This window comes from Morone saxatilis, unplaced genomic scaffold, assembly GCF_004916995.1.
Source record: "Morone saxatilis isolate NCDOM2014 unplaced genomic scaffold, NCSU_SB_2.0 Contig8, whole genome shotgun sequence".
Classification (NCBI taxonomy): Eukaryota; Metazoa; Chordata; class Actinopteri; family Moronidae; genus Morone; species Morone saxatilis.
Window position 1 is genome coordinate 2,895,437 of NW_023340257.1, and position 16,133 is coordinate 2,911,569.

Below are 16,133 nucleotides of genomic sequence, written 5' to 3' on the forward strand. Positions count from 1 at the left end.
GAACATGAAGAAGACAACGACGACCACTTCTCTTTCCCTTCCTTTACTTTAGTTTCAGATCATATCATTTCTCCTTTCCTTTCCTGTGCTGTCCTGTTCTTTTCCTTCCTTTCCCGTCCTCCCATCTCCTCACCTCTCCTGTGCCCTCTTCTTCTCCCTGAACTTGCCACTGACCCATTAAACTATGTGGATGTTATTTTTGGTGCAGCGCATTGTGCAGATGAGTAAGCGGTGCATGTATGTGTGTGGGTGTGTGGGTGTGTGTGAGAGAGAGAGAGAGAGAGAGATATGGGGGGGGCTGGCCAATGTTGTGTCTGGCTGAGGCTTGCACTTGTTGTATGTTCACGAATACATACGGGGGCAGTGGAGGTTGCAATGAGCATGCTCAATTAATGTGTGTAATTTCAGTGTGTGTTTGATGCGTAGCTGCATGTCTGTAACAGACAGAGCTCGCTCTGTGTGCAAGGGATGCTCAGACGCTCCCAAGTCCTCGTTTGACTTAAAGACGGGTTCAGTGCATGGGAGTCTTCTCGTTCAGGAACACGCAAGATTTCTTTTGGCGTCTTTAACAAAGAAAGAGATGAAATCCTGAATCCTGAGGGCTGGGAGCCGCTGTGAGGAGGCAAAGGAGCCCATGTGAAGATGCATCTCTCTCCGTCCCTGAGACCCTAACTTGTGACGTTGTGCTTTCATGTCCACGGGTTAGGCTCTCGGGAGCTGAGAGGGATGCACGGCCAGCACTATCTCCCGCACGTTCCCGCCTCGAACAATGGCGATCAGAGGGGGAAGGCCATGGCGCAGTGAGCTAAGGCGTTCACCGCACGCTCGCCGTGTCACACTTTTCAGTTTGGCTCACATCCTGCTGTATGTTACATGTCACCTGGGCTTAATCTGTGTTCTGTCTGTTGCACCGTGCGCCACGATGAAGAGTGGATCAGGTAGATACCGCAGACGGAGCGGTATACACTGGTGAAATCTCTGGGTTTAGGAGGATGGGGATGTAGCGGCATGTATGCTGTTTTAAGGGTCATGTGACAAAGTTAAGGCAGGATGAGCTGAGGCATTTAGATTTATGACAGGAAGCTATCATCCTACTTCAACAGAGGCCTGATTGTATCAACCCTTGGCCATTGGGCTACACTAATTATTTGTATTTGATATTTAAATTTGCCCATCAGATATCAGTCAGTCAGTACTGACAAACTTGAACGTGATGCTACTTGTGTGCTTACACATAAAGCTCTTATTGTGGTCTCATGCTAATGTAGCATTTAGATACTACTCCACACAAGTAAGACTCATGAATGTCTTTTATTCGGCTTTTCAATGGATAGTTTTAACGTTACACGGCCTCAATGCTGTTTTAAATGACTTTCAAACGCAGAGGAACAAGATTCTGTGCTGAATACTTCAAGTTTTGAGGATTTAAGCTAATTATATAGCAAAACAATTAGCATAGGTACCTTAAAGAAAAGCTTCAGGTGGAATGCTACTTGGATGCCAATGCTGGTTGGCATCCTTAGCCACTAGCTGACTTAAACTAATAGCAGCTGGTGCTGGTAAAGAAATAGCTAAACAGCTGGTTAGCATCAGTAGCTTATGAGATAATGCTAATGCTGCTGTGATAGCATTAGCCTCTTCACACACCAGTGGATACAGTTAAGTAAAGAAGCATCTGTCAGTGTGATAGCCCTTTGTTTCTCCAACCGTCTGTGTACCTTTCCGACTTGAGAGCAGCACAGAGTAATGTTGCGAGCGTGACCATGACAGCTCTGTACATTATGTGCTTGACCTCAGTGAACCCTCAGCGATGGTGAAGCCCACTCACTCATGCTAACACAAATGTAAAGGTGGCGGGGAGAACACACTCACGGCACAGCAAGGGATGTCCACTGAGAATAATGTGTGGTGCCTTCCACCGCTATACGACGACATCGCCACCGTCCATGCTTCACATGTGAAGTGCTCCTGCAACTGTTGATTTGATTCTGGGGTCTCCGGAGTGGCAGCACGCTTTGTCCTCGACAGTAACATGAATCCCACTCTGACTTTTGAATAACTATTGAGTTGGTCATTGTAGCGAAGCAGCACATGGCGGCTCTTCAGGGCACACTTCCATCAGGTTCTTTTCTCTTCCGACTGGTTCTTTAAGGGTTAGTTTACCGTGTCGTCCTCCTTTGCACCTCGCAGCTTGCTCTCAGGAGGCCATCGCTCTCCTGAGAGCCATTTGCAGCCTATTTTTTAACAGCAGCTTTGACAACATGATTCATCAATATTTGACTTAGGCCCATCACACCGTAGCTAATATCTGGTTTTAATGGGGCGTAGCGTGAATATTGATGATGGCTCATCCTCATGGGCGCTTCCCTTAATTTAAATGGATGCTAAACCCCCCATGCACTTGTGGATCCCAGATTTTAGGAAATGGAAATTGGTTGTGGTAATATCTGCTGCAAAGCTCTACATGGATGCATATGAACACCTAGAAATGCTCTAGAGGATGTTAGCTTAGATATTGCATTATTACAGGGTAAGATTCACATATGTTTTTCAGACATGCTTCAGTTCAAAGACTGAGATCCTTGTGACCCTGATGCTTCATTTATTTTGATCAATAAATGCCTCTTTTCAACAGTTTTGTTTTTACTCTTGACCTTGAGGTATATTCATCATTTACCCTCCGCCATTGGCATTTATTCAGCTGACAACAGCTGGATATGATGTTGCAAAAGATGCTTCGCTCTGTCTGATTGTATCAACCGTGACCGCGTGGATTCCCGCAGATGCTTCCGTCCTGTTGTTAATGAACTAATATGGATTATAACTTGAACCCCCTCTGCGCTGCTAATGTGCTGCTTTCGCAGTTATCTTATGTAACGCCACTGTCAGCCCCGTGTCTATTGTTTTCTGCCGTATCTCTGCCTCAAAATCGTTTTTTTATTTGTTCAGCCCAGTGAACAAACACCAACCTGCAGCAGTTAGTGTCTAGCCGGTAAGCTCGAAAAGGGGGCTGCAGGCTTGCTCTCCATTGTTCGACTGCTCCGCACACTGTCTGTACACTGTGTCCCCATGGCTGAGGCAGACGTGGAGGATAGACAGACAGACAGACAGACAGACAGAGCGACTGGTGGCCATATACCCGCCTAGATAAGCTGCTTCATCGCCCCAATGTTGATTGAATTTTTTACAAAAGGGATGATTTGCATCAGGAAGCCTGTGAGCTGAATCCTGATCTGATCCAACATTTCAGACAGGTTTAATGAAATGTGGGTAAAATGGTAATCTTATTCTTTGACTGACTGACTGGGAAGCTTTTACCCAGCAGCTTCAGGTGTGTGAGTCAGTCAGACCGGTAATGACACCTGCCTCACTGAGATCCTGCACCAGTAAGTCTCAGAGATTTACTAGTCTAGATTTCGGTCTCCCACAGTGGTCTAAATGCAGTTTTTGTGGCTTGAAAGAGTCCAAACGCCAGCAGGCAGCTGTTGATTGATGTAATCTCTTTTAAGGTGGACTGTGGAAGGTGCAGTGCAGTGGATGACTTAAATCCGGTCAAAAGGGGAGTTTTTGTGTGGAGGGTGTGTCGGATGGGTTGCTGCAGGGTTACGCCCAAAGTGCCACGAGAAAATGTTTGAGGAATCGACCCGATCGGATCAAAATAAAATTATTGATCGTGACATCGATCGGCGCATTAAGAGACGGCTGGCGACGAGCCTAGACGTTTCTTTGTGGCAGCAGGGGTGGCTTCTCTCCGTTTACACTCACCATTCTGCAGGTTTTTTTCTGCCACTCCCTTCAACACACAGCCTCGGCTATGCTGCAGGCGGGAGAAGCACACTCATCAATAATCAGAGCTGGTCAGCGTCTGTGTGTGTGTGTGTGTGTGTGTGTGCTTCCTACAGTATCTGTCAGCATGTCTGTTAGTGTGTGTGTTTAGCAGTTCTTCCCACTGCAGAGGAGTTCACTGCCCCTTCCTTCCAGTCTGTCTGTGAAACAAGATGGCGTCGCAGCTCCACGTGGGCTAATGCCCACTACCTATGGCACCGGCGAACAGCGGAGGGCATTCTTGGAACTGCACACCTGCGGTGTATGTTCACCATAGAGCTGAAATTGCTGTGGTGCTCCTCAGTGATGTAGCTTGGCCGACTTTTGAGAGATTTAGGATTTGGGGCAGATCCAGTGCTTTCATTGTTTTTCTTGTTGTTTTTTTCACTCAGTCTGTGCATCAGCTGCCAAACTGTATGCTGTTTTGTCTGCAATCTGGACGTTTTTTGTTTTTTTTTAAATGTGCCGGTTGGGTGGACGAGTATGTTTTCAGCATGATTTGTCTGTAGCTGTGTGTGTGTGTGTGTGTGTGTGTGTGTGTCCCTGATTCAGGCTAAAGCCAGTTTAAAGGAGCTTGGGGATTGTGCGCAGCCACATCACACCAGCAGATTAACTAGACTACACACTAACCTCATTAATCTGAGAGAGACTAATGTCACCAACAATGTGTCAGCAGTCACACACACACACACACACACGTCAAACTCTTCCCTTTGTCTCTGCCTAATAGAAACTCAGGTACTGATAACTGGAGGCTGAGCCCGTCTCCTCTTCAATGTCAGCACTATCCTGCTGCGGGTCGTATTGGATTTAAAGACACGGTGGAAATCCCCAGATGAATCAACATTTAACCCTTTCCTGCCACGTCAACCAAAAAGCTTCAAACTTTTTCTTTTTTTGGGGACGTTTGGAGGGAAAGAGCTGAGGCACGTTGGCTGCGGTTAACGTTTTGGATCATTTTCTGCCTCAGCAGCCTTGATACCAGGAAGCTGTGCAGATGTGATCAGCTATTGTGTGTCTGCACATAGAGAGATTTGATTTTGGGGGTTTCTCTTTCTTTATTCCACAGAGCTGGCAAGTTTTTGAAGGATTGTATCTGTTATCTGTTTGAGGATGATGGGCACATCACACAACAGCTGGATCAGGACAAGCTATTATAGCAGACACAAATCTCACAGAATTTGAGGCTTTCACTGTATCAGTGTTCTTTAAGACGACATTTACACACCTGCTCCGTGTCACAAATTTGTTTTAGTTTAATGCTGCAATATGATAGCAAACTGAATATCTTTGGTTTTTGGACTGTTGGTCAGCAAAACAAGACATTTAAAGACGTCACTTCCTGGCCTCTTATAGGTATTTTTTTTAATTTTTTTTTTTATACATGTAATCAAATAAATAATAGCAGATAAATCAATAGTGAAAATAACAGGGAAACTGATGTGTCACATCAGATGCACAGTATCTACAATACTGCATACATTATGTGCATTCACTATATACTTATAAATAAACACAAGACACTTCAGCCTCCACCAAATTCCATTTACCCAAGTGCAATTTTTGTATCCTCCTTTCTTTAGCACAATTTTCTTATCATCATCTTATCAGTTTCATGAATTGCCCTTCTCTGTATTTTACATGTGACTTTTCAGTCTTTTGTCCAAATCCAAATAAATTTCTTTTCATTAGTTGTGATCGTGTACTTCCTTGTTCAGCTCGGTGACACTGAATGTTACGTGTTGTCTGTGGTGGTGAAAGTATATTGTCACTTGCATATTTAATTTCCAATGTAAATGTATAAGTTATATAACAATTATAAATGTATAGTTTTGTTTTTATGCATCTTCTTTTATTGCATCAGATAAAACACAGTTTACAGCTATTTGTCAGTATCAGAGCTGATGTGTATTACAAACTATATAAAAGAACACATTCAATGAATATATATGCTCTACATTTATAATGTACAGATTATGTAGAGTAGCCTTTATGTAATGTGATTTATATGATGGTAGACAATTTTGAGGAGGTAAATGTTTTTATTCTACAATCTAATTGGTTGTTTGCTTTATAAGGATCATAACTAGATATTATATTTTACAACCACATAACATAATAGTACCACTTTTTCCCTTGTAATAAATATAGCAATGATGTGAGAGCAGTACAGTAAGCCCAGTGTTCTCTTCAGAGGGCTGCTATTGAAATAGAGACGTCTTACAGTTGTGTCTAAATAAAGCCTTGATGCTGTCATTTCACATGATTGTCAATTCTTTCAACTGTCAGGCTTATTAATAGCAGCTCTGAATGAGTTGTGGGACTTTTCTAAACAGGCATGTAATCTGGCATGTTTCATATTTTATCTTTGGAGGTATTTTTATACCTGTTTAAAGGCTTAAATCTGCTTCAACAAGATTAATTCTTTGGCGTGATGTTTGTTTCTGCAGAGCTGCCAAGAGATATTACAACATCCTCTGTGCGGACCACAAATACATTGGACAGTAAATGGACACAAACAAAGACATTAATAAAGATGGTTGACGAGCAAGTTTGCAGCGTGCTCGCAGTAATTAGTCCATGTAAACTGAAATTGGATGTATGCATTTGTGTATGATTGTTTGTGTGAAATGGGCTACAATACCACAATAATACATTATTAATTCATGTTTGTCATGCTAATTAAAGCTACATTAATATGGCAAAAAATAATTTGTCACGCAAATATTCATTTTATTGCAGTATCCAAATATTCATAAATGTTTCATGTGCCAGCTTTTATTGCTTTTCATGTGCTCATTTCAACAGGTAAAGAGGATACATGAGTACCACTGTGGTGAGCTAGTAATGTACTGTACATACTGTATGTGCTGTACATTGTGACCCAGCTGTTAAAAAGCTTTGTCTCTCTCTCTCTTTTAGCCATTTCAACCAGGCCAGGACATGTCGAGGAATGGTCCGTGAACATGAGACGCATATGACAACCTCACTGAAGCGAGCCTCAACTGCCCATAAACATACATACACAGATTTGTGTGGTGTACATGATATGTTGACCCTTACATACATACAGCTGGACCGACGTACACACACACACACACACACACACTTCTGGCATTTTTTTTTTTTTTGTTGTTAATATGGTTCCAGTACTGAGATATTAAGATGTTTTTCTAGAGGAATGTCTTTCTTTTGTCTTTGTAATACAAAAAAAAAATTGTTGTTAATAAAATATTTATTGAAAATCTCCTCCTTTTGTGTTATTTCAAGAAATGCACCAATGTTATAGCATATTAAGTATGCTAATTATATAATAACTAAGTGTTAGTAACACTTATTCACTATGCTAAGTGATTTACACTTTTGTATACATTATGCTGTGTAATAACTAGCTCCATGCTAACACCTAAGTATATATTAAAGATAGTTATGAATCATGCTTACACTATACAATACACACTATTTGAATGTATACTTCATGCTAACACTTTAGCTTGCTCTGTGATAAGTGCACAAAGTAGCCATTTTAAGTGATAGTAGGCATCATTTTGAAAAAATCAACAGGGCTACGTGATAGTATATAACAAGCCTACATTTTAGTTTACACCACTAATATGGCCTTAGCTAACGTATTAGCCTCCAGTAGTAGTCGAGTAGTAGAATGCGTCATACTAACTCCAACATATGTTATACTAAGCTAGCTGATACTTACATTTACATTATTCTGAGTAATATGGTATCATGTTAACATATTAGCATCCAAGGTGTAGAGTAGTAGAAGCTAACATTTTCTACAACAACGTACATCATACTAGGCTAGCTAATATTTACACTATTCTGAGTAATTCTGAGCCTCATGCTAGCACTTTAGTGGACATTTAGCTTACATAATGCTAACATTATAGCATGTGCGGCGTAAGTCTATTTGCTAACGTTTAGAGGAAAATGCCACACGCACGATGCTGCAGACTTTCAAACTGTGGCATTCATTCCACAAGTTGTTCAGCGATGAAGTGTCAACTTCTTGTGCCGTCCATTTAACCTCAACCTGCCTCCTCTACCTCAGTGATTCACCACATTTCCAAGAACTACTTTCAACACACCAAGAGGTCTTGCCAGGACTTGTTATATTCATCTTTGGTTTTACATTGGCCAGAGTGATAATGACAGGAATATGAAATGCTGATACAGCAAGAGGATTAGTAACTGCAGCAAAGTGAGATTTTATAAATGTGAAAAAACAACAGTCATGTCCTTACTTATACAATCCCCCACAGTTGTATTACATTATACAGAATTATTGCTGTAAAACTGTTCTGTAAAAGAAGGAACCGATCATTCGTGCTTTTTCTAAGATAGATTTTTCAGCGTATTGTGGAACTTCATTATTGCAGAAGCCCTATAATACAATGAACAGCTGTTCACTGTATGTCTTTGATCAGCTTCTTATATTATTCTATCAGACTGATACACATCAGGTAATCTGCATTTGGCTGTGTGTATATCATGGGGGGAAAGAAAACTACACTACAGATAAGTGGATCCTGTTATACACTTTGTTTCGGTGAGATTTTCATACAGAAATACCATATTTGCAATTTTTCTGTAGGCTATTGGGCTTCTTGTATAGACAGCAGAATGTTTAAATTAAGCTACAGAGAGCATCATGAGAGCCAGACAGCAGCATTTGTAAAAGAACAAATGTGTCTGTTTCATCATGTAATGTAGTAATTTTTTCATTTTAGTCAGATAAGAATTCTTTAATTTATGACTTGTTTCCTTTTATAAATTGTAATTACATCTATATGCAATATGCATACAGGCTTGTGTTCAAATACAATTTTAAATTGCAAATACTGAATGTTATGTGTTGTTCTTAAGTGTTTCATTGAACTATTTCTTGTTTACATAAATAAAGTTTAAGAAAGAGATGCTGCTGCCTTTTTAGTACTGTTTTTATTCTGTATGCATAAAAAGTTATGTAAACCCTGATCTGTGAACCAATAATAATTCATTCCATATTAACATGTTAACATGGAACACCAGAATCCATGAACAAACACAAATGATTTTGGTTTCTATTTGATGACAATTACCAGGAAAGTTTATCAATGGCTATATAAAATTGGTGCCTTTATTTAAAAGAATTCAACAAAAATAAAGTAGATCATCATCTGTATCAATAATTTAAGTAACTGATTTAAATGACATTCTGAGACAGAAAAGAGTATAAAAACTATAATGGGTACCACATAATTGCCCATTTCTTATGTTCTAACTTAAACTCAGTCTGGAATAAACTGACAGCATACACAGTATATTTTGACAGTTTGATACTTTCTTTCATCACTTTGATTACCCAACCCTCTCACCTCAACGTGACTTCATTAACAGTTATCTTGTGAGTTGCCTCAGTGTGTGGTCGCCACGGAGCCCTCTGATTATAGAAAACAAACAGCACAGTGGAAACCAATCGTTATTTACAGTTTTTAATACGATGCATTGATGCATACTTTTGAAATTAGCTGCAGTCGCACATTTTGAGGACGTCAAACTGTGAGTTTTCTACTTGTGTCAAATTTGTGAGTTGCAAGGTAGGTTTCACACCAAAAACAGCTTAAAGAGCAATGATCAACTCATAAACAGCTCATCAAGCCTATTTCTGATGCTCAGGATTATTGTTAATTTGACCAAGATAATTAGGATTGTTGTAACATACAATGTCTGCATGAAAAGCTGTCTGTGTGATCAAATCTGTAAAAAATGTCAACCACGATTGTTGGAACAAAGATGTAGAGGAAGAGGGATACGCCGACAACACGAAGCCGAACCTCTATCTCTATTTGACATGTTTTTTTTTTTTTCACTCATTTGCTGTCTCTCGCTCCCTCTATCCCTCCATCTCTCGCTCGCTCTGCCTGTAAATCCATGCTGAGATTTGGCTCACACACACTGGAGCTCTCTGCAGCCGAAAGTAGGCCAAAAGCCATCTGAGGACAGGGCTCAGGGAGAGAAAGAGGGAGAAGAGAGCGAGGCAGGGAGGCAGGGACAGGCGGGTGAGGGAAAATGATTCTAAGTAACTGATAGAGGACACGAACAAGGATATGGTTTCATATCGTTTGCGCCTTTAAATCCTGTTTATCATTTTATTTGTGCCTCTTTTTTTTTGCATCTCCTCTCTGAGATTACACAACACATTTAAAGGTCTTTGCTGTGAATAGGCTGCCATCAGAGCGTTTTTAGGGCAGATAATGTTATTTTTAGGGTTGATACTGGTATTTTTTCATCTTTAATTATGACTTTTTACACAGCCACATTTAGACAACAATATGAAAGATATAAACTCACAGAGACAACAGTAATCAATTTTTTTAAGATGGTTCAGGTCCAGAATATTACCCCTGAAGCTGTTGAACAAAATTGGAAAGATCAAAAATCTGAACAAAAGGAAATACAAAACAACACTTGAAATTGGCTCAAATATGTCTGACAAGAGCTTAGGGAGGGAACTCAGCTTAAAAAAATGGTAGAGATGTAAAGGATATTTCTTTATTTAGTGTTAAACCCCTTCTGCTTCGGTTGTTCAAATGACAAAATAGACCAAAATGGTTTTATTTAAATCCTTTATTTGTTCCTAAATGCTTAACATTTGCTCGTCTCACATACTCAGGGACACATTCTCAAACTTTTCTTTACATATTTAAACTCGGAGGTATATTGTTCTTATTATTATTCTGTCCTCATGCCTTTGTTGACAGCAGTTGTCTGTCTAACTTTCTTCTTTCTTCTTTTCTTACCTCCGAAACATGGCACTTCCAAACATTTAGACATGTCCTTTGATTATGGATTGATTATTACATTATAGAGTTTTCCCTTTATTATTATTATTATTATTATTATTATTATTATTATTATATAATTTATTGTTTTTGTCAATATGAAATTTAATAGATAGAATCGTATGTTCACATTAAATTGTAAAATGTGAATACTAAAATGCTTTGAATGTTTTTACTGATGACTAAAATGAAAATGAATTGACCTATTCTTGATCGTTCCTTAAGGGTTCACATACAAAAAAAAGATGTATTTGTTCCTCTCCTAAAAATGCCAAACATTTCTTGGTCTCACCATCTCGATGCTGCATTCTCTTTACATATTTTATCTCCTTAACATATTTGTCAGCAAAGTATTTGTGTTCACTGCTCTCAAAGCAGTTCACCCTGCTTAGATAACAGCATTAACCGAAGGTCCCAGACTCGTCTCCACACAAATCCAACCAAGTCTGCTGATCCTTCAGTTTTATACATGCAGCACCTAATATATGAATGTTAAAGGGACACATATAAATGTTGAACTTTGGTTTGGATAAATGGTATGAACTAAAGATCACAACAAAGACTGATGCAGTCTGCATTTTAACAGTGTGAGAGACAAGTTTGAATCAGCAGATTTTCTTAAAATACTGACATGATTACTGAGATTTGTTTTCTGGTCTTTTCCCATATTAATTTGAATGTATTACTTATTAAGAAATAGTATATATTTTGACTGTTGATTTTTGAATGTGGTATCCCAAACTTCTGCTTTAAACTCTGTCTACTTAGATTTGATTTCCAGCTCATCAAATTATTACTTTTACATTTTTAAATTCTTAATTATGCCCTCATCCTCTATATTATAAATATTACATTTATTGTTTCCTCTAGCCCTAACCAATTGTATGATTTGTAACATCAAACAAACTCGTTTTAATGCTATAAATTTCTAATTAAGCTCAAACTTTTTATTTCTTGAGCAAAGACAAAATGGCCAGTTTGTACCAGTTGTTGCATGATTCGGTGATTCATGGAGGAATACAACCCTTAAAGTTATTTGGTCGTAATTGTGGTGTACAGCATGTAATCTTTGTTTAAGAGCCCATTCGACTATATTAATGAGGACCGGATTGTACTCACTGTCATTTTAGCAGAGCTCAGCTACTGTCTTTGCACTGTTACCTTACAGCATGCAAAGTGCCATCTATCTATATCTATCACAGTCCTAAGATTGTATTATTTCTGTGCAATAATCTCTTACTAAAATAAATCAAATTGTATTGTTTTTCATGAATAAATATATATTTTTTAAAACATCCATTCAAGTATTTAGTATTACAGGCCAGATGTCACCAGAAGACACTTTTGCAATCATTCATAGCCAACATGTCTTAAATAAGTTTTCATGTTGAATGTACTTGCTCTGAGGTATTCATTAGTATATTATGAATTTCAGAGCACTCTTTTGAGGTCAGGGAGCTGTTGTTGTTGTGGTTCAGGTTCGGCAACTTAATTACTAGGCTATGGTCAACCAAAGGTTATGGCTAAATATCAAATAATAAACCCTGAAAAACTACTTTCATGTACTTGGTACTCCAATGTCAAAATCAGGCACATTCATTTATAAAATGATAATGTCACACTATTTCCTTCGTTGGTGCTGAATTTTGCCAATGACTAGGAAGGATTTTATCTGAATTACACGTGACCTCAATTTGAAAGAGACACATTGGAATTCTGGAAAGTAAAAAGCTTCTAAATAGCATCCTTCAGACTATAATGGGTACATTATGAGTGGTAGCAATAAGCTTTACACCAAATATGTAATAAGTTCACTACGATAAAAATGCTATTTGTAATATTAAATTATTTATCGTTTTCATGTAAGGGCTTTGTACAGCACTTTCACTTGTCTGTGAAAACTATACTATATAACTATACTAAGTAACTATATAAGCTACATTGCATTTTCATTAGTAGTAGTTACGAAAGGGATTGTGTTGCATGTTTAGAATATGTTGAAGTTTATATTCATTGAAAAATGAAAAAAAAAATATATATATAACAGCAGATTTTGAGAACCGACCCTTCCTAAGTCACGCCCCTTTTTGCTCAGCTGAACAATCAGAGGCAGAGTAGGGCAGGGCAGGACTTTGTCATCCTGGAACAAAAGAATATCGCTTCCTGTACCTGTCTATGTTGAAAAGACAACCAAATTTAAGGAGATAAAAATGACATATATAGTCTTATCTTAGTTTTCACATGGCACCACCTAGCTAATGAATGAATGCCCATTTTTTTTTAGGATGTGTCAATATATATATACATATATATAGCTGTATTTTTTTAAGTCATGTACAGTGTCAGTTCATGTAGTTTATTTGTTGCATTCTCATTCTTGGCCTCAAATCATTTTGTATTTCCATTAAACCATTCATGTATTTATCTGTTACTTTAAGCAAAAGATGAAATGAAATGCACACACATTTGTATCCACTCATCAGAAGAATTGTATACTGACCGAATATGGATGTTTTGTCTTTTTTATTTCTTTTTTTTTACAATTCTTTCTGTTTCTGATCTGGCATTTATGGCTCAGTCCCAGCAATGTTATCTATAATATGATCAGGGTGAGTTTAGTCATATTGATTACTATTACAATTACAAAAATAACTCCATGCACCTTAAGCAGTGTCATTTTTGACATTTACAACTAATGCCCTGTCACATCAGGATTCAATTAATCTAGCCTTGAGCCTTTACTCACTTTCGTGGTTTAAGTAAATCCACGAATTTGAGTTACACTTTGGTGAAGTTTGACACACAAATTGGCCATTGACCAATAACAAAAGCGTCTACAATTTGAAAACTATGTGACATGTGGAAAGGGGTTTCATTGCTTAACTGCAGCCTGCAACTTAACTGTTTTGGTTTGCTCTCACCGCTCTCATAGCTTCGTTTTCAGTGGCAGCTGGTTCTAAAAACCCACTGTACACTACTGCTAAACAGCAGACAGGCACAGTTCAAGACTAGCTGGCGGACATATTGGAGCATTTAGCAGCTAAAGAGCCTGATATAGGATTTGGTTGGTGGAGACCAAAAGCAGAGCTAAACGAGAGTGAATATTGAACTTTCATTCATCAGGTGATGAAAATCACGTCAGAAACATGACTCCAAAAAATGCTAATGTTGCTCTGTAACTGCTGGATGTGCACATAAGCAACTGTGCTAATCTTGCTGATTATAAAATGCTCCACAAAAGTGGCATGGTTCACAGACAATTATGAGAATAGATGGTTCGATGGACATTATTGTCCTGTTATTATTGAAATGATTGTTATTATTGAAGTAACTCTACAGCACAGAGAACATTGCTTGGGGAGCTATTGTGACTGACGAGCATATTCCCGGCTGGGTAGAGCATTCACCATCTTGCTCCTACATCACCATGCTTCTACAAACCCATACTTTACAAAGACGTGCTACTTGCTGGTATGACCGGGCCTGTGTTTTCCAGTTGTACTAACACCATTACAAAAACTAAAAGGGCACTCCACCAAGGCCAATACTCCAGTCATATCTGATATACAAATCTGCACACCATTCACTTAAATATAAGTAAATAAGTAAATAAAAGACAGGTCCGGAATTCAAAATTAATCTGTAAAAATCACATTCTTGATTGCTTATTCTTACATACCTGCTGAATTAGTCTGCAGTGATGTTTGAGGAGGCTGTTTGATGTTTTATTTGTATGTTTAGTCTCAACCAGTAGGCAGTTGTTATGCTGCCTCCCCCTCTCCCTCCTGTGCAGCAGAGAGAGAGCAGGGGTGGAGGGGTTGTTTAGTGGAATAGTTAGTCTTATCAGCCCTACTCATTGATTCCTTATCTGACTGAGGTTTGTTTAAGTTAGAATCTATGGTCCTGACCATGGCTCTGTGATATCAGTAGGCTAATTGTGCTGTGTATCGATAAATTCCGGGAGCTGTCCCTGGTGCTGAAGTAGCAGACGGATTGCGCCTTTTCCTTAGTCCCGCCCTTGTGTCAGTTTTGTCTTGGATCTATAATATTCTATAAACTATATTTTTGCCTATGTACTCTGTAGAACGGTGTCTCCGTTATGATCAAAGTGACAAGTAGCAATGTGTAGTCGTAGAAGAGCAAGAGGATCATAGAGACACACTGCTGCCTGTAGTATTCCTGTAATATTTTTATGATCATTCAGTAGCGTCCAGACATATGGGGGTAACCCTAACCCTCCCCCTCCCATTGGGTTATTCCTTCTGTTAAAAAATAAATCACTGATAAGTCATAGCGCACCATTCATCTTCATTACGACAGGTTCACGTATGTGCGACAAATTCAGATTCACTCTAAAATTGAATGTGTTCTTCTTTGGCCCATGCTACACCCTTCCACCAAGTTTCATTAAAATTGGATGAGTAGTTTTTCCAAAATCCTGCTGACAGCTAATCAAACACACCCAAAATGGCACCGAAAATATATGCCCCACCATTAGGTATATAAGCAAAAATAACTGTAAAATTATGTTTAATAATTATGTAGGCCTTCTTGATTTTAAGGGGTGTAAGTAAACCTTAAGAATATACACATTAGTATGCCTATATTTTACATTTTGTTTGGGTTTCTATGCAAAAAACTGAAGGTTCAGATTAATAAAGATACACATTTTAAAGAAAAGGTATGTTCACAGTGCCTTCACTCTCTTCCAAACGAACCTTGTCTTGCATTAGAAAAGTAGTTAAAACGACCAAAGAGCTGATAGAACAATGAGTAGAAAATACAGAACTTTGTAGAAAAGAAGCCTATAAAGTCTGTATGAGTGTTAAAAATGACAAAATACAAAAAATACAGAAAAAAATGTATAAAAATATTAGGAAAACTCTGATATTAATAAGAAATTAATTAAATCACATTTTTTATACAAACATCCTTTATTGGTTCATTGTATCAGTTGCTTTCTACTTGTATTATTATGCACTGAATATAATTGAAAAATATACGGAAAGTGTCTCATTTCATTAGGGGTCGTAAGTTTATAAATATAATATGATATAAAAGGGGTTGGGAACCACCATTCATGAATATGAACTACTTAAGTAGGGGTGTGGGGGACTTTTCCAAATATCTGCCCCATGTCATGGGCTGGGGAGGTGGCCCTCATCAGGCTCTGTTACGTCCCTGGTCCCGCAGCCAGGCTCAGGTTGAGCCTCTTCTGTAATTTCACATTTTACTAGGGCCAGAATGTGGGATATGTGGGCCACAGCCGGGCCAGATGTAATTTACTGTCTGTAAAAATACTTTGCTATTCACTTCGTCCTCAGCCCTGTGAATTCCTTCACAGATGAAAAACCGAGAGCCCTTTCCCTAACTGGTCTCTCCAGATGTAATACCTGAAAAGACGTCCTTCTCTCTTCCCATCAAGATTCATTTCACCATCTCTCTCTGTCTCTCCCTCTCTTTCCCTTT

The 16,133-nt window shown here is 38.6% G+C and overlaps 1 long non-coding RNA gene across 2 annotated transcripts in view; it reads left to right on the top strand.

The window, feature by feature from the left end:
- The window catches only part of LOC118341529, a 16,225-nt gene extending 9,151 nt beyond the window's left edge, over positions 1 to 7,074 (top strand). For both annotated transcript variants that reach the window (XR_004797437.1, XR_004797436.1), the window contains one exon: positions 6,748 to 7,074. This is a non-coding gene — a long non-coding RNA (uncharacterized LOC118341529). The remainder of the gene's footprint in view (positions 1 to 6,747) is intronic.
- The last annotated feature ends 9,059 nt before the right edge of the window (positions 7,075 to 16,133 follow it).